Genomic DNA, 17,150 nt, shown 5'->3' on the forward strand with positions numbered 1-17,150 from the left:
TTCTCTGGAATGCAAAGAGAGTTTCCTTCCTGGGGAGTGGGTGACAGGATGATCTTCTTGCAATAGCCTTGTAACTCAAGAACTGCAAGGCTAATTCCTGGTTTTAATGTAGCTGTTCTGACGCTTTTGACTTCAAGAAGTCACTTGATTTCTCAGTTCTCCATCTGTGGTATTAGTGCATTAATCATCCCTCTTTCCCTACGATGCCATGAATTTTCACCTGAGTTTGAAATTGCGTTGCAGGGAGGAGGAGAGGGAAGAAGTTTTTCTTTTTCCCAAAGCACTTGTCCATTATCCCTGGGTACAGTGCTGATGGAGCAAAATGTTTCCCAGGACTGCTACAGTATAGACAGAAGTGGCAAAAAGGGAACAGAATGTGTTACTGCCCTCCCTATTGAAAACCAGTGTACATATTGGTCTGGACTGTTTGGAGAAGGATGTTCTAAGACTGAATTTCACTGGGAATTGATTGCCTCCTGATTTCACATCCTTTGCAAATCTCACCCTTAATTAAAGGCTTGTCATAGGGTTTTATCAGAAATTACTTGGAATTTCCAATGTAAACATTTTCTCATTCCAATATGTTAAACAGTAAAAACTACTAACTTTTGCAAGGAAAAGTTGTAGTGGGTTGGTTTGGGTTTATTTTTTTGGTAAAAGAGCTTTTTAGGATCTGTCAGGATTTCAAACCTGTTAAAACATCTCACATAAAAATGAGAGAAAAAAATATAAAATAACTGTCAGCTCTGAAATTTTAGTTAAATTGTGCCCTTTTCTTTGAAAATATCTAACTCAAAACATTTTTGTTACCCAAGTTCAGAATACATTTTGCAAACATTTTTAGAAAATTCAGATCAGGTTTCCAAGACTTCTAGCATGGGCTCTTAAACCATCACAGCAGCCATTACAGCATGTGGTGTCAGTGCTAGCCCTCCTCAAAGGAGACTTGGCAAATGCACAGTCATCTCAAACATAGAAAGGCAATTTACCTCGCAAATCACCAGTTTTCCTTCCAGAATGGAGGCAGGTATAAATAGTTTCCTCCAGAAATAATGTCCTTCCAGAAAAACCCCATCACTCCCTCTGCCCACCTGTAATTCAGAAGAGAGATGTGACTCCTGCCTGGCAGGTTGCTGGAGTAGAGCCATTGATTCCTATTACTCTTTAAGAATATGCGGGTACAGGGCAAGCTTTAATTTTCTGAGCATTTGGCAGAGTAAGAATGTCGCAAATCTGGAGCTACTCCAAATGCAGCCCACTTAAAGAGTTCTCAGCTTGGTGGAAAGGATGGGCAGACAAGGATTTTTTAAAATAATTTCTGACTGTATGTGCTTTCAGTTTTGGACACCCAACCAGAAATATTACACAGATCTTGATTTTCAGTATTTAAAGGTGAAGAATTTATTTCTTTAAAACAAAGACCCATTCCAAAGTCTTATGGTAGACTTGTTTGAAAACAAATTGTGGAAACAATTGGATCTTGCACTGCAGGCTCTAATGAAATCCGTAACAGCTGCAGATAAGATTGTGAATTAATAGTGTAGGTATTGCATATCACTTCACTCCTGCATTCTCACATGGAGATGGCTGCTGTCAGAGACAGGTCCTCTGACTAGGAAGACATTGGTTCTTATTAAGTATTGCATTACTATAGACCTAACATCCTATTCTGTACAAAAGCCCATTTTTTTTCTTAGTTCTTTTATATGTATCCTAATGCTAAATCTCTCTGACTAGATCCGAGCCTCTGACTAATCTAATAAATTCCCAGCCTTATGATACTGGTGATCAATCTTCTTTTAGAATTTGTTATGTGTTTGAGACCATCCACCAATGTCTGCAATAAACTTTAATCAGTAGTAGAGCTAATTGTATTCTTTTTGAGGAATTTAAAAGGTTTAGTTTCTTCACTCCCCATTCCCAGTGTTTATGTATAGAGGCGGCAGAAATTTGAACAAAATATTTACTTTTAAGTACTGGTTAAAATGTGGCAAATATTTAAGGATTTTTTAAAAATTATTTGGTTTTATCTGTTTAATGTTCATTGTACATTGTGGTGCTTGGCATTTGAAGTGTATAACTTAATTTGATTGCAGAAACAGATTGTGTTAATTCCATAGTTGAATAAACCTTTTTGCCCCCTCCAGTCAGGCTTCCTGTGTTTATGCAGCACCTAGCACAAGGATATTTTAGCTCTGAGTCCTTCAGCCATATTTTATTAAAAGTAAATAATAATTCAGATTGAGGAGATCAAATATTTACCTTCCACTTATTTCATCTAACATTCATTTAACATCTGCTCTTTTCATTGCCACTCCTATCACTAAGCTTGTTTGCAAAAATGTTTGCCAAAAGAAGTGATTTCCAGAGAAAAGGAGAGCTCTTTTTCCCTCCCCTTCCCTCCCCTTAGATTTTGTGGGTATTTGCCCCAAACCATATATGACTAATATTTGCCATGAAGTCCCTTTTAATAGATTCTTTGTAGAAGATATGAAGAAGGTGTGTCAATCGGCACAACGTCCATGTGATTCCTTCTTGCTCTAAGTGCCACTTCCCTGGATTTGAAGCTTCAGGAAAACATTAGATGAATGACTGTCCTGTCCTTCATGGCAAATGAGTGCAAATACAGGCTACAATCAGCAGAGGGAAGGCGAGGAGGCTCTGTGTATTCCTTCTATACAGATCAGCCAGTGGTCCTCAAATTTCAAATCCTAATGATCTTTAATCATTTAATCCCTGACCCAAATCAGCTCCACTGTTCAGCTTAAATCCTGACTTCCAACACCCACCTCTGTTATCTTTGCAAGCAAAATGTGAGTAGAAGTAGTTCTGGACCCATCCTTTTGCATCTCCTGCCACAGAGTGGGATTTCAGCCATAGAGGAATTGGACTGGATCATCAGCTTCTGTAAATCAGCGTCTGTTGTCATGGCCATAGTGCTGGAAAGGACTTGGAGAGTCATGTGGTTCCTGCTCTGCAACTTGGCCATTCTGTGATGAGTGTTTGTCTGAACTTCTTGATTTAACCTTCTTGAATGTCTTCCAGATAAGCAAAATGGTTTGTTACCTTTTATATGCGCAGTATACATTTCCTCTCCAGTTTGTCTTTCCATCCTAATGCTGTTGCATCGTGTCCCCTCTTTGTTCAATTTAGTCTACCCATGGAGGCAGAAATTCACAATGCAGCAGATCTTTCTCACTGTTACTTGCTGTGATACTAAAGCTCATGTTCTTGGAAGACTTATTGCTCCTAGGCATGATTTTCTTCCCAAAGGGAGTTTTTTCATGATTTCAAATGGACTTGTCCTTCAGCTTGTGTAGCAGAGGTAGCATATGTATTTGGATGTCAAGCAGATGTGTGAGAGAGAAAGAGCCACATGCAACATTTCAAATAAAACTCAACTGAGAATGCCAGGGAACAAATTTAAAAAAAAAAAAAGCAGAGTGTAAATTTTACAGAGCATGAGCTTACAGAGAGTTATCAACTTGCCTTTGGAACCCCTGATAGGACTCATTTCCTGGTGTCATTCACATTGCAGAGGCTGGGGAAATTCACAGACATGTCCTCCTGTGATGATGGTGCAGTGACTCCTTGCTCACACTCCTCTTTTCCCTGGGGCACCTAAGGACAGCCACTCCCTTTGAACATACAGCAGGGAAGCAGGCTAGAAAGGAGGCAGGCAACTTTTCCCCCCAGCCTTTTGGCTGAGCTAATGAAAGATGCAATGTGACAAGAAGTGTCATGTGTGATCAGATAACCCTCTATGATGTCGATGTTGCCTGCGCCTGACTCACCATCAAATCCCTCACTGGGATTGCGAGTCAAGCACTCCCTTGTGCTCCTGCTACAGCAATCCAGCACCTGCGCTCTCAGGGCCCCATGCTCAGCTTGCTTCACAGCTGTGCCCTGATGTGCCTCCCATGGAGACAGAGGGGAGTAAGAGAAAGTGGCCTTCATCCTGACAGTGTTTGAGGACAGGATTTTCAAACACGTCTAACGAAATCAAGTGTTCATTCTTACTTGTTTTTACTTGTTGAAGCTCTTCAACATTCTATATAGGCCATCCGGTTCCGGTTGCTACTTTTTGAACCCTTCACCAGCTAAGTGATTTCAGTGGGTTTATCCTGGTTTCCTAAAGAAAGATGGTCATCTGGTTACACTGCAGAGTGGGGGCAGAGGTTGTTGTCTATGCATTGCAGGGGGGGTGTGTGTGTATTTTTCTCTGCCCGGCCTTTGAACTTTTTGGCTGGTATCTAAGAGCAGAGGAGTCTTACTCTGCACGTTAAGTTCTCCAGTGTTTTGTGAAATTTGGCAGTGGAAGGAGAAGACAGCTTTCTTGTTGTGTCTCTTCAAAGACCTCAGACAATCTGTATGGGTGATTCAACCCGCAGGAAAGCAGGCATTTTGCTTCCATCATGTGTGGTACGACTTGTTTCCCAGGTGAATGCATGGCTATTTTGCCGCCTCCTGAGGTAAGATCTTAGAAAAATGGTATGAGATTTTATCTGTCCTGCCCGCTTGGACTAGGCAGAAGGCACTAAACCGAACTTTTCCCATAGGCCTTTATTAAAATTCAGGCAGGCTCATTAGCATTCTGAAGCCTAACTACAGCACGTGTGCAGATCACAGCCTAAGATTAGATTGGTCTCCTCGGTCTCCAGCCTGTTGCTAGAGCACCCCTTGCTCAGTTGATGGCTTTGGGCTGATTCTTCAGTGGGGGAGCAGGACCTGTTAATCCAACAGCTAGTAGAAACCTTGAAAAGACATGTATTTTCCCCCTGAGACTTACTGCTAGCATCACTGATGAATCCCTAGCCAGGGGAAAAGGTTATTCAAAGCTCCAATGCTCAAAAGATGGTCAATTTTTTGAATGATTTGTGTCATTTCCATTTCAAAATTGCAGAAGAATCTGCTTGGTCAGAGGAGAGAGCTGTTGTAAGTGGGAATAGGTTACGGGACTTTTTACTACGCTAGCTACCTCTTATGAGAAGAGGCCAGCGCACACCAGCTGGTTATGTTTGGACTAGTAGCCTGTGTAAACTCTGCCACAGCCTTTGCTGCATGAACACTACATTCAGTTTTAAACACAGAAGGGGCTCTGGGAGGGTGCTGCAAAGCTCAAGGCAAGGAATGAGTGAAACGCTGCTCGTGTGTCTTGGTTTTCAGTGGAGTGGAGCCACTTTGGTGAGGCCAGCTGACAACCAGGGCTTTTGCCTGTGTTTCTCTAGCTCTGTCTTAGCCCTGGAATCACTGGGCTCTCCTAAGTTTTACCTGTTGACTTCCACACTGACAGCAAAACTCTCAGCCTGCTGCAAGGTATTAGTATACAGAAGGCTTTAGTATACAAAATGGAGCCATTTTGCCCTGAAAAGTTTGTAAGCTAAAGCCACAAAAGAGCAACAGGAGAGGACAAGAAACGAAACATTGTTGGTGTTGCTGTTTCTACCGCGGGAATACCCAGGCCCCCTGGAAAGGCTCCGGCTTCCCTCTGTAAAGGCTCCGGCTTCCCTCTGTGCAAGCACGAAGCAGCCCACAACACAAGCGGTGGGTTGGCTTGTCTGCAGAACTGATCAGCCCCAGCACCCTTGGCCTGCAGCCCGATAACCCTCCGGATTTACTGACCGAGGTTACAAGTGGAAGCGGTGAGCAGAGTATCTGTGAATGTCATTTGCACTGGCAGCTCCTCCAGTAGAATTTATCCGGGCTCAGTTGTCAGGAATAGCCAAAAAAAGCCTTCAGCCATGAAAGTTGTAAAGAAGTACAAGCTCGGGCTGGCAGGAACCATTTCCTGCAGTGTGCACATCTAGCACCTAATACAGTGAATACTTCATTTTATCTGAGGCCTTTAAGTGCGTACAACATCCATAACAAATCCTATTCATAAATCCAGTAATCCGGACCTGTTCTAGTTATGAATTCTGTATTATTTCCATATTCCTTTAATCCACAAAGTCATTAACAGAGCTCCAGAAAGTCATGAATATTTTCACCCTGTTTGGCAGAGAGCAGATACTCTTTCAGATGAAACGTTACACGGAGCCACTAATGTTTTTAATTATGGAGTGCTAGGTACAAGTTATTGTGAAAGGTAAGGCAGAACTAAATCCAATGCTGTCTTCAGTGGCTGTTTAATTCATCAGCAATATCACTAAGGGGGTGCAGAAGACTAAAAGCAAAATGTGCGTGACCTGAACACACATGTCCTACTTTGCTGAAGGTGAAACAAGCATAGAAGGCCAAGCAAAACCTCCAGCAGGCACTGGCCCCTGTCTACGTAAAAGAAGTGCATTGCAACAGTGCAGAGGGGAGATGTTCTCTTTTATATGCTCATCCTGCACACATGGGTCCCCTTGTGAATCTGTGGTTCTCTCCGGGAAGGAAAAAAAAAAAATCCTGTCTGTAAGTGATGTGATTTGCTATGTAATCATGGGTTACTGTTGTTGCCTATGGCTTTAATTTTTCACTCACTTTAAACTCAGACACATTCTAAGCAGTCAAGGTGTTGTCACACCTGACACATTAAGGATGTCTTCAGGATCATATCTCTGGGGTGGATGCTGAATGCTGATGGAAATGTCCAAGTAATTGCAGATATTTAGTAATTGCTTTGCTTTAACATTTCCTTTGCATGTTCTCTCTCTTTTTTTTTTTAATATTTTTTTCTAAAGTATGTTTATTGTCTCGACAAACAATGTCTGTTATGTGTTTTGTGGGTATGATTCTGAGGCATTCCGAATCAGAAATTCAACAGTAAACTGAATTGCAAAATGTAGTGGCAAAGGATATTAACTTTATTATAATCCTTTTTGTCATTGTCTTTTACTGCTGTAATTTTCTAATTGATTCTTCCTTCACACTGAGGAGAAAAAACCTACAGATAAATAAAAATAACACTTGGAAAGGACGACAAAGGAAATTGCAAAGAAACAGACATCATATGTAGACAAACATCCTCCTACATAATGAATAATTGTACATTGTCATTGCATGGATTTCTCCTTTTATTAGTAAAATATCTTTCGAAGGAAATGCATATGTTTGTACTCTAGAAAAAATATTTGAACTTTACTGGTGATGTGGAACAAGGGAATGGTAAAATGCCAGTGACAGAAGTGAACTCTCTTCTACGAATATTAACCTCTGTCAGAAGCTCCAAACCCAGAACTTTTGCAGCTAAACAAAATGTGTTAGTGAAGAAATTACTGAATTTATATTGAGCAGGGGGAGAAAAAAAGAAAATGTGTGAGAAAGGCAATTACTTTCTGCAAAATACTAATTTAGTTCAACTTTCAATGGAAATAGTTTTGCCCATGTTTTCAGCTATCCCTGGTTCTTACAGCTCTCCAGAACCAATGTTGTGATGGGGGGTATCAGAATAAGATGTTTTAAAGGAGTGCTGCCTCTTCCCACTGAATTTGCTCTATATGCACACTTTCTTTTGCAACAAGGATAGTAAAAGTTTCCCAGTTTCCTCATATCTTGCTCGAAAGATGTCTATGCCAACTGAGCTCTCACTATGATGAAGTCGTCATGATACCTTGTCCTGCAAAGTACTCATTGGTTCCGCCTATTGTTTTGAGTATAAAACATATTGCACAACGTTACAGACTCTTTTAGGACACAAGGACCCAGGACAAGTCTGGGAAAGACTCTATGTGGCTGAAACATGCAACCCTTAGCAATACACAGTTGTGTAAAGCTGATGTTATTCTATTTAAGCCAGTGAGCTGTGTGCTGCTATTTCAATACCCAGTCTTGTGTCTCTGAGAGCCAGACCCAACTGCCAGGGGCGTCCCTAAGAGTATGCCTGCTTTGTAATTTAAAATGTGTATGACCCATGCTTAGAAATATCTATAGGCAGAACTCCAATGGCCAGTACTCATTAACAGATAGGAAGAAAGCTCTGTAGTTGTTAATAGATATTCTAAGCCCAGCTTCTTCAAAGTGCAATGCAGAAGCTTTGAGCTATAGCGAGGCTAACAGACAGCGATGTGGATGGAAACTGCATGTGACTAAATGTACTGATATTTACTCTCAGCCCTTGTCTTCAGTCTGGAAATAGATCCACATCCAGGGATCCCTTCCACCTGGTAACTCTATCTCTAGCAGTTGCCCCAGTGCTATCCTTGGAAATACTAAACCCTACTTTACAACCAACTGCAAAATTTGAGGAGAAGACTGCTCTTTTAGTCTAGTTTTCTAGAGAGGAAAGACCAGGGGAAACCTAAAGTTCACCGGTACCTTTGTGTGCAGTTGTAAAATAACAATAACAACTGTAATGCTTTATAATATTAACCGTAATGCTTTAATAACCTCCTGTTACACTGGCAAAGGTCTAGATTCCCCAGTCATGGATCACGACTAACTTGAGACACAAGCTTTCCAAATGAAAACAAACCGATAATAAGGACATGTAGGAATCTTTACTAGCATGGAGATTCTGATGCTGACTTTTTGATTCCCTAGTTAGTAAGATAATTAAAACCTTCTAATTCTTACTGTTGGTTTGCCATTAAAAAAGTGCAAATAAGGAGCTCACATATGCCTAGCCCTTTCATTCAGAGTCATGGTGGGCTAAAGTATTCCCATACAATCACAAACACATTTTTAAAGCATCCATAACCTCACAGGTATGATAAATGGTCATGTACTGTGACCAGGGTGATTCCTTCTGTTTAATTGTTTAATGAGATATGGGGGGGGGGGGAAGAGGTTCTATTTTTAATGCTTTTTAAATTAATAAGATCTTTATAATTGTAGCTTTTCAAGCATAGGTGACTAAAATTGTCACCTATGTACTCTAGAAAAAATATTTGAACTTTACTGGTGATGTGGAATGGTAAAATGCCAGTGACAGTGAAGATGGATGCCCCATCCCTGGAAGTGTTTAAGACCAGGTTGGATGAGGCTTTCGGCAACGTGGTCTAGTGGAGGGTGTCCCTGCCCATGGCAGGGGGTTGGAACTAGATGGTCTTTGAGGTCCCTTCCAACCCAAACCATTCTATGATTCTATGAAAATTCGACTCCTAAATCTGTGTGTAAATGTCTAAAGGAAAACAGGCTGGCTGGAGGCACCCTGTTCTCTGACGCAGGAGAGTGCTAGATTCCCAAGCATGTAGATAAGGCTGTAACTCAAAGGTATTCTTGCCTGGAGTGGTCACCAGAGAAAATGGATAAAAAGGTTAGAAATCTAACTTCAGACTTCAGTAATCCTGTAGGTAATCACATTTTTCTCGACTGTCATACAAATATGTAAAAGCTTGAAATATGCAGATGCAGAGGTAACTGGAGGTCAGAAGAGCACCTGTTACAGACAGAATCTTAATTTGCTAAAACTCCAAATTGCATGAGATACCTAAGTAGTGTTTGGGGCAAGGATTCTGTTTAGACAAGTAATTTGCAAGGTGTAATATATTAGGTAATAGATTTAACTTTTCTGATATACTGTCTCAGATGCAGCATTCAGGGGAGCATGATTCCAAAAAAACTGAGATGTTGGTGAAGTGTTCATTTTTCTATAAAGCTGCAAATTGTGCAGTGTATTCTCAATAGTGTTGATTTTGCTGATACATCCCCAGCGTTAGCAGTTGGCAACCTGAAGCAGTGAGCAAAATCAAATACATGTATTTATCAACTAATAAGTGTGTTTCCAGCTCCTGGGACATCTCAGACAGAAACAGCTGAGGCTACAGAGTCTGAAATTTGGGATAAATAATGGAACACGTACAGAAAGGGAGATACAAATCAAAACGAATGTTAACTGCAAAGGCTGCACAGTCGCAGTGGATTTCTCTTACTTCAGCAGGACTGGATTGCACTCTGATTAGCTTTCCCCAGACAGCAGTACATAAGTTCAGTATGTTTATTTAGCTCCATTAGAAATTTGAAGTGTGGACGTCATTGTGATCATCCAGGCCTACCTACGGGGCTTAACGCTGTGTTCTATTATTGACTGCTTTTATTGCTCCTTACAGTCTATCTCTTTTTCTCCAGTGCTACATAACACATAAGGCTGCATTTACATTTTCTGAATGGACTAATCATGGCTCTCTGCTTTGATAAAGAATGTGCAGCCTCCCACATAACCACATGGAAACCAACAGGGAAGAGTAAACCAGAAATAAACCCGTTCTAGGGGGCTGAGAGAAAAATACCCACCAAGATAATTGGGAGGGTTGTGCAGAGAAGAAGCAACTGAACACATAGTCACATCTTAAAAAAAATTATAAAGCTAAAAATATCCAGATGAAGGACAGCAAGAGAAAACATGATTGAAGCGGAACAATTGGTAGAGGAGTTAATACTTATTAGCAATCATTTTAGATTGAATATAGGTTGGTTTTGTAACAGCACAAGGAATGATGCATTTGACAGGACTTAAACAATTGCCTCCCCCTTTCCCAAAGAATCTAGTTAGCAACACCCTGGCACAAATTGATCAGTCTCGCATGCTCCTAAAGAGTTAGCCAAAGGAAATGCAGTTACTAAAAGTTTTTATTTGTGAAATACAGTGAAGTTAGAACCCAAATAATCTTTGAAAGTCTTTCATCCCTATATCACAAATGTTTTAGCATTTAGCCTACTGTATTTTTTCCTGTAGTCTTAAAAAAATAAGTCCCAATATCTTTTCTCCAACGGTATCCAAAAGCTATAGCCTGGGCAAGAGTGTAACAACGGAGCAAGTACATGTGATATTTTTGCAAGTACATCATCCCACTGTTTGCATCTCAGGTATTTACTGAGCCCGTGTGGTTTCTATGCATTTGTTAACGATCAGTGGACGTCTTTCCCTTGGAATTGAAATTGCCTCGTGTCCCCTTGAACCTAAGTCAACAACATTTAGGAATGTTTAGCAGCCAGACATCCTGTGGCAAGAAGCTTTACGGCTAAATTACATGTTATGTGAACATGGTCCCTGTCTTATATCTCCTGACATTGAAATATCAGCTATGTGCATGCGAGAAAGCGAACACTCATTTCCAGATTTCCTAAGTGTTCAGAAGAAATTTGTGGACAGAGGGTGAAATTGAAGAAGAGTTATTATGAAAGTACTGTAAGGTTCATGAGCCAAATCCATCTTACTCATAGCTGAAAAGCTACAAATACTTGTGCATTTGAAGATAAGTATTTTTCAAAGTTTCTTGTTGCTTTAGTGAATTTGTATGTAATATTTGTTAAAGAATATTGCTAGTGAGAAAAAGGATATGTCTCGGACGAGGGTGTTAAAGACAAGCAAGCAAATGCTTTGCAGAAATAGAGCATAGGGCTTAGAAGTTCATTCCACGGCTTCTTTCACACAGTGGAAATAACAATGTCCCAAGTTTTCCAAGTAATATGGAATTCTGCTTTCTTCTGTAGGAAGCTTGGGGTTTGTTTCCATCCAGATATTCCCTGCAGTTTCAACGGTAGCTTCAGGAGATAATTCCATATAATCACCTTTGGGTGCCAAGGATGAGAAAGTCTAGGGGTAAGTCAGTTCATACTTGGTCCTCAAGGTTTTTGCAGTCACAGGGCAATTTGGTTGTTACATATTGCAGACCCTTATCTGTCCAGTAGGATTAAAATGGCCCATTCGGCAGCAAGGATTTTTAAAATACGGCAGTGCCTTGTGTATTTTTTTTTATCCAGTGATGAACACAGAGGCATACCAGGTAATTATACTTCCTGAGAGTAAGCTGTACCATGGAAAGAGCAATTCTCTGTGGCATTTTGAGATTCATCAAAATCTAAGCATTATAAGCTCAAATTTGAATTCCAAAATTTAAGTAAACGAAAGATGGGAGGGTGATTTGCTGATATAATACAAAGGATGGATTTTAAAAGAAGAACACACAGGAAACAGTACTTATGTGCCAGGCCTTTCTGTTTCATTGAGGGGGCATATCTTAGTCACAGGTCCTCACTGGTCTGTGCCACTGTTTAGACCTTTCATCCTAGCTGCAGAGTACTGCTGTTCTGTTCCAGTTGCATTTACCAGCGTGTTTGTAACTTATGTTATCAACTGACCAGTGCCTTGAGCCTTTGCTAATGGTAGCAATAGCCTGAGTCTGCTAGCCTGAGGGAGTATGAACCATGGTTCCATTGAACCAACAATGAAGTGCCATTAAAGAAAAAGCTGAGTATTTTTCCCAGGCGGGTGTCTTATACTTCAGCAAAGCTGGAAAAGATTAAAGTGCAATCTTTGTGCTTGCTGCCTTGCATACAAGCAGTGCATGCAGAGTGAGTGGATGTCAAGCTGTGATTCCCTCGTGAGAAGAGTGCACATATATAAATCACCTTTGCTTTGCAGATTTATGTGGATACAACCTACTCACTTCAGTGGGCTTCATGATGATTTGGGATTGGGCTGTGGGAGGAGTATCAGCATGGGCATGATGGACGCTATGTGACCACTTGTCTAATCTAAATCATGACCTAGCCTTTCATGCAGTGTGAAAGTGACGCAGAAGTAAAACATAAAGGGAAAAGGAAGCTGTTTGGTTCTGGCTATGATCAACGTTAGCTACAATATAACCTATACTATTCACCCAGCCTCACCTGGCTTTTGAGGGTTCATAGGCTTCTCTAAAGTCTGAAACATGCACTGTTGCTTTACAAATGCTACAGTGCACCAAGCTGAAGCTTTTTTTAAAAAACACATGCAATCTCAATGCATGTGTGCCTGTAGAAGTTATATGCAAATGCAATAGCATGACAGATTTTACAGAATGGATTTATGTGCGTGTAACTGCATGAAATGCGTTTGGGTGGCATTCTGTGATATGTGACACATCACGTAAGGCAATTTGCTTACCTCACGTCAGGTAACTGCTCTATAGCTGTCTTTAGAAATATTAAGGGAAAAGGCAGGGCCCAAACTCACATTTTTGTAATTCTGCTGACATATAGCTATTCCTCCTGATGTTACCATTTCAAATGATCAGGAGATTTGAAGTCTGCCCTTCTCTTTCTTTTTCTCTCCATCATATTTGCCTGTCATGCCATACACTGTCTATGTAAACAAAAGATAATCACATGGTACATAAATCAGTGGAAAGTACTTTTATAAAAACTCTGTTCGAAAGTATGGGAAGTAAAGAATAAAGGTTCTAATGTAACATAAAAAAAGTTAAATGGAAAATGTAACATAAAAAAAGTTAATTGGAAAAAATAACAGAAACTACAGGGACAGTGCTCTTTACACTTCTTTGATGGAGTTAGCAATATTGTCAATAGACTTTTTTCTAGATTGCTACAAGCAATTCATGGATTTTTACTTCAAAAGAAATAAAACCCCATAAGCACGGGATTATGAATTCTTAAGACCATTATGTGGTTAAAGAAGAAAAATTACATGAAACACTGAATGTGTAAGAAACATAAACCACGCTATTTTGCAGTGAATTGCGTGTGTAACCAATTCGACCAGTTATATTATAATCTTGTGGCTGGTTATTTATGAAATATCAAGTTATTTTTGTTTTTTGACTTTGCAGAACAGTGATTCATGCTCCACATGCTGTCAGCTCTATGGCTCCATGCTCTGCATGTGGGAAAGTCAGGCTGAGAGAGACTTGAGACTTAACATGTGAGGATGTGTTATCTGTGTAGAAACCACCTACAGTTAACAACTTTGAACAAAAATACTTCAGCACTGAATAGGACCCAACACAATTCTAGAGTCTGCTTCCCTGCCTTAAATCTCTGGTTTTCACTGGTTTCAAAAAGCCAGATGAAACTTATAACTGAAGGGCAATGGGAAAATATTGCAATACAAACAGGAACAATTCAGATTTCCTTCATGCCACAAAAGTTGCTGTAAACTTTGCACAAAATCTACTTGCAACGTTCAGAGGAGTATTTCTGAAAGATTTCCTTCTAGGGCTTCTTCAGGAAAGGGTGACAGATCTCCCGCTCTTCACTGGGAAAGATTGTTCAAGAACAAGACCGGTGCTGAGAAGTAAATTTTAAGGGACACAAGTTTTGCCGTATGTAAAAAAATAAGTGTCATAAGAGAAAAAATTGTGGTTTTGCTCAAACAATTTGACTGAACAATCTCATTCTTTGGGGAAATGGAATGTACCTACATTATATCCTATCTACACATTCTCCTCCTACAGTTTTCCCTGTCACTCTGTTTCCATTCAGTCTATGTGAGAGCAATGTTAAACATCAAACTTCTAAAAATTATCCTAGCTTCTTAGCAACTCTAAATGCTTTAGCATTTAATAACAATTGTTGATGGATTTGCAGTTAGTGTTTCAGAAGAAAAAATAAGACAGTCTGCATTTTTAAATTTGAAAACTCAATTTCACTTACGCTGTTTCAGAAGAGAACAGCTTAGTGGATCATTTGGTATAATGACAAATGTTTTCTTCTTCTAATGTCTTTATTTACATTGCTAGGCAGTGGTGATTACAGCAGCTGCTACTGTCTCCTTTCCCTTACCAGGATATTCGCAACATTTGTAGTTCTTGAAGAAAAGCATCAACACGTATCTCTTACCTTCAAGCCATACGAATCTCTAGAGCAGAGGTGGCAGTACTTTGTGTCAAATATATCCAAAATACCACAACTCTCCACCGTGGCTTTTCTCAAGCTCTCCCAGGCTTTCAAGCAGACTTTTTGGTATTCACTATTCACGCACAAGCAGAGGAGCAAAAAGAAAAAAAAATCACCTGCCTGACCCCTGCAAACTGGGACTCATGCAGATGAAACTTGCTGTGTTTAACCCCAAGCTGAGCTAGCAACTGCTAGAACTTCAAGAGCTCAGGGAGCGTATTAGCTTCCCGGGAAGAGGCGATGTCGGAGCAAAGCTCTCCTGCAGTAATTCGCTGTCCATTTCTTTCAGCACATCGCTGGGTGGAAAAGCAGCAGCTCCGTCTCCATTTCCCAGAGCCCAGATTTGGCGAGCTGGTAGTCAGAGCCGCCCTTTCCTCCCACGACGAGATCCCAACAACCTGTTTCCACTACAGCTCCCTTCGCTGGCCGCGGGGTGCGATTTCCCGCAGCGCTTCCCTTTCTGCCTCGCCTGCTGGGGGGGGCAAAGTTTCCTCCCCCGAATCCCCCCCGACTCACGCCGGGGAGAAATCGCTCCCCGGGGGTGATGGGCGGCTCCTCTGCCCCGGGGCTGCGGGACGAGATTCTCCGGCGGGTGTGCGGCGGGCGCGGACGGTAGCTTCAGCACCGGGAGTCGGACAGCGCCGGAGCGGGGCGCCGGCAGCGGGGCGCGGGGAGCCGGGCTGCGGTGGGGCGGAGCGCGGCCCGGGGTGCCCGGGGGTGCTCGCACGGAGGCAGCCGCTCTCGCCGCAGCCCCGGAGACCGGAGGCAGGAGGGGCCCCCACCCCGAGGAAACCCCCGGTGGAAGTGAGCCTTTCCCCGCCCGGCTGCCCTGCCCTGCGCACGAATGTCGGGTACCCTGCAATGCCGGGCAGCCCCCAGTGGAAATGGGGCAGGCAGCCCGCGGCCTCCGCACGCACTCCCAGGCGAGTGCCGGTGACTGCCCTGCAGGGTCTGGGAATGCAAGGTTACTCGCTGCCCCTGCATATGCCCAGGTCTGCGCAGCTCTGTCGGGTTTCACATGGAAGGCAGGGAAAATGTGGAATGACCCTCCAGTATGGATAGGATAGGACAGGACAGGACAGGACAGGACAGGGAAGGCAGGCAGAAAATTCTGAGTAAGGAAGCTGACCGTAATTGTTATTTCTACGATAAACAGCTTGTATACTTTCTTTGTAAAGAAACGGGTCAATGCCAAAGAGGGACATCGCTCACACTCACCTGCATTCTTCCCCAGCGGAAAAGTCCCAGCATGGTCCTGTGTATTTGCTAACCACCTCAGATAAAATTCTCAGCAGTGCTCCTGGTTTAAACACTCTCTGTAATGGTAAATAGTTCTCTCTGCAGTTCAAATACAAAGAGAAACCATTTCCTGAAAGGATGATGAAAGTGTAGCTGCTGTTGCAATATTTTAATATCTTCTTATAGTTTAATGTCTTTAATACTACTTAACTTTCAAAGCATTAGGAGTCCATAATTTAAAGGGTGTTCCCTAAGAAAGCTTTTCTTTTTTCCAGAAATGGCTTGATTCTCTCTACTGAATGTATTTTTCATGTTACCAGATAACACTAGACAAAGAGAAAATGGAATGAAACCCATCTCTATGATTAGGTTTTAAAAGATTCGATTTCTGGATGATTTTCTACAAAGGAGTGGATCTAGCATACTACTTTCAACCTTTTCTGACTGTGGAACCCTAAACATTTTACAGCAGAGCTACTGACCCCTTTAGGATACTGCATACATGAATTGCTGTGAAATACACATACACTTCTCTTTCTGAGTCATCTTTAGTGTCAAAGTCAAACCAAATTCTCTTGAACTTTCCAAGTGTTATTCAAACAGTTTCCTTCTTATCCAAGTAATGTTCCACTGTGAGTTTTGCAGTGCCAAGGTAGCCAGATGAATAGTAGAGCCGACACCTTTAGCCCAAAACCCAGAAACAGTCACAGGGATTGCTGCAACATTGCAGTAACCTGGAAGTATTCCTCTGAAGTGCCAAACTGTTACTCAGTGCCAGTACAGGAAGTATCATGCGTTATTATTTTGTTATATCTAGAACACTGATTTCTCCTTGAAGGCAGGATGGGAAAGTTTTAGTGCACATGACATTTTGCTTGCCCCCAGATAAATATATTTATTTAATGGATGGACAACACTTCTTTGAGATGTTTATGCTTTCTCTGAGGCCAAGAAAAATCTTGTCCTCTCCTAGCCTCCTTGGGCTTCCAGTTGTGTCACAAGTATGCTTTCCATCCAGTCATCTATAAGAAAATCAACTACGCTCCAAGTCAGAAAAACAGTGATTTAGTAATTAATAACTGGGTAAGCTATTTAATGGATGAGCTCTGATTCTGACTGATTCTTTGCCATCTGCCTAGGCCTTTTGATTTACAGTGAAGATGTGTTTAACTGCTTGTAAGAGTCATATCTGTGTGTTGCTGCCATCACATTTTTTCAGTCCTACTAAAGAAAACAACTTTTATTCTGTCCACCAGAAAAATATAAATTACAGCAATGGCTAGTCTGATGGAAGATGGTGTTACATATCACATCTCTTATTTGTGCCAGAAATGCAAGTCTGTTAGTCTGTAATGTGAAGAACTACACCC

General features: G+C 41.4%; 1 protein-coding gene across 1 annotated transcript in view; it reads right to left on the bottom strand.

The window, feature by feature from the left end:
* The window catches only part of DRD2 (dopamine receptor D2), a 29,650-nt gene extending 15,049 nt beyond the window's left edge, over positions 1-14,601 (bottom strand). The window contains exon 1 of the mRNA XM_054803083.1: positions 14,485-14,601. The gene's annotated coding sequence lies outside the window, so the exon portion shown is untranslated. The remainder of the gene's footprint in view (positions 1-14,484) is intronic.
* Positions 14,602-17,150: the final 2,549 nt, after the last annotated feature.

This window comes from Grus americana, chromosome 24 (genome assembly GCF_028858705.1).
Source record: "Grus americana isolate bGruAme1 chromosome 24, bGruAme1.mat, whole genome shotgun sequence".
NCBI classification, from domain to species: domain Eukaryota; kingdom Metazoa; phylum Chordata; class Aves; order Gruiformes; family Gruidae; genus Grus; species Grus americana.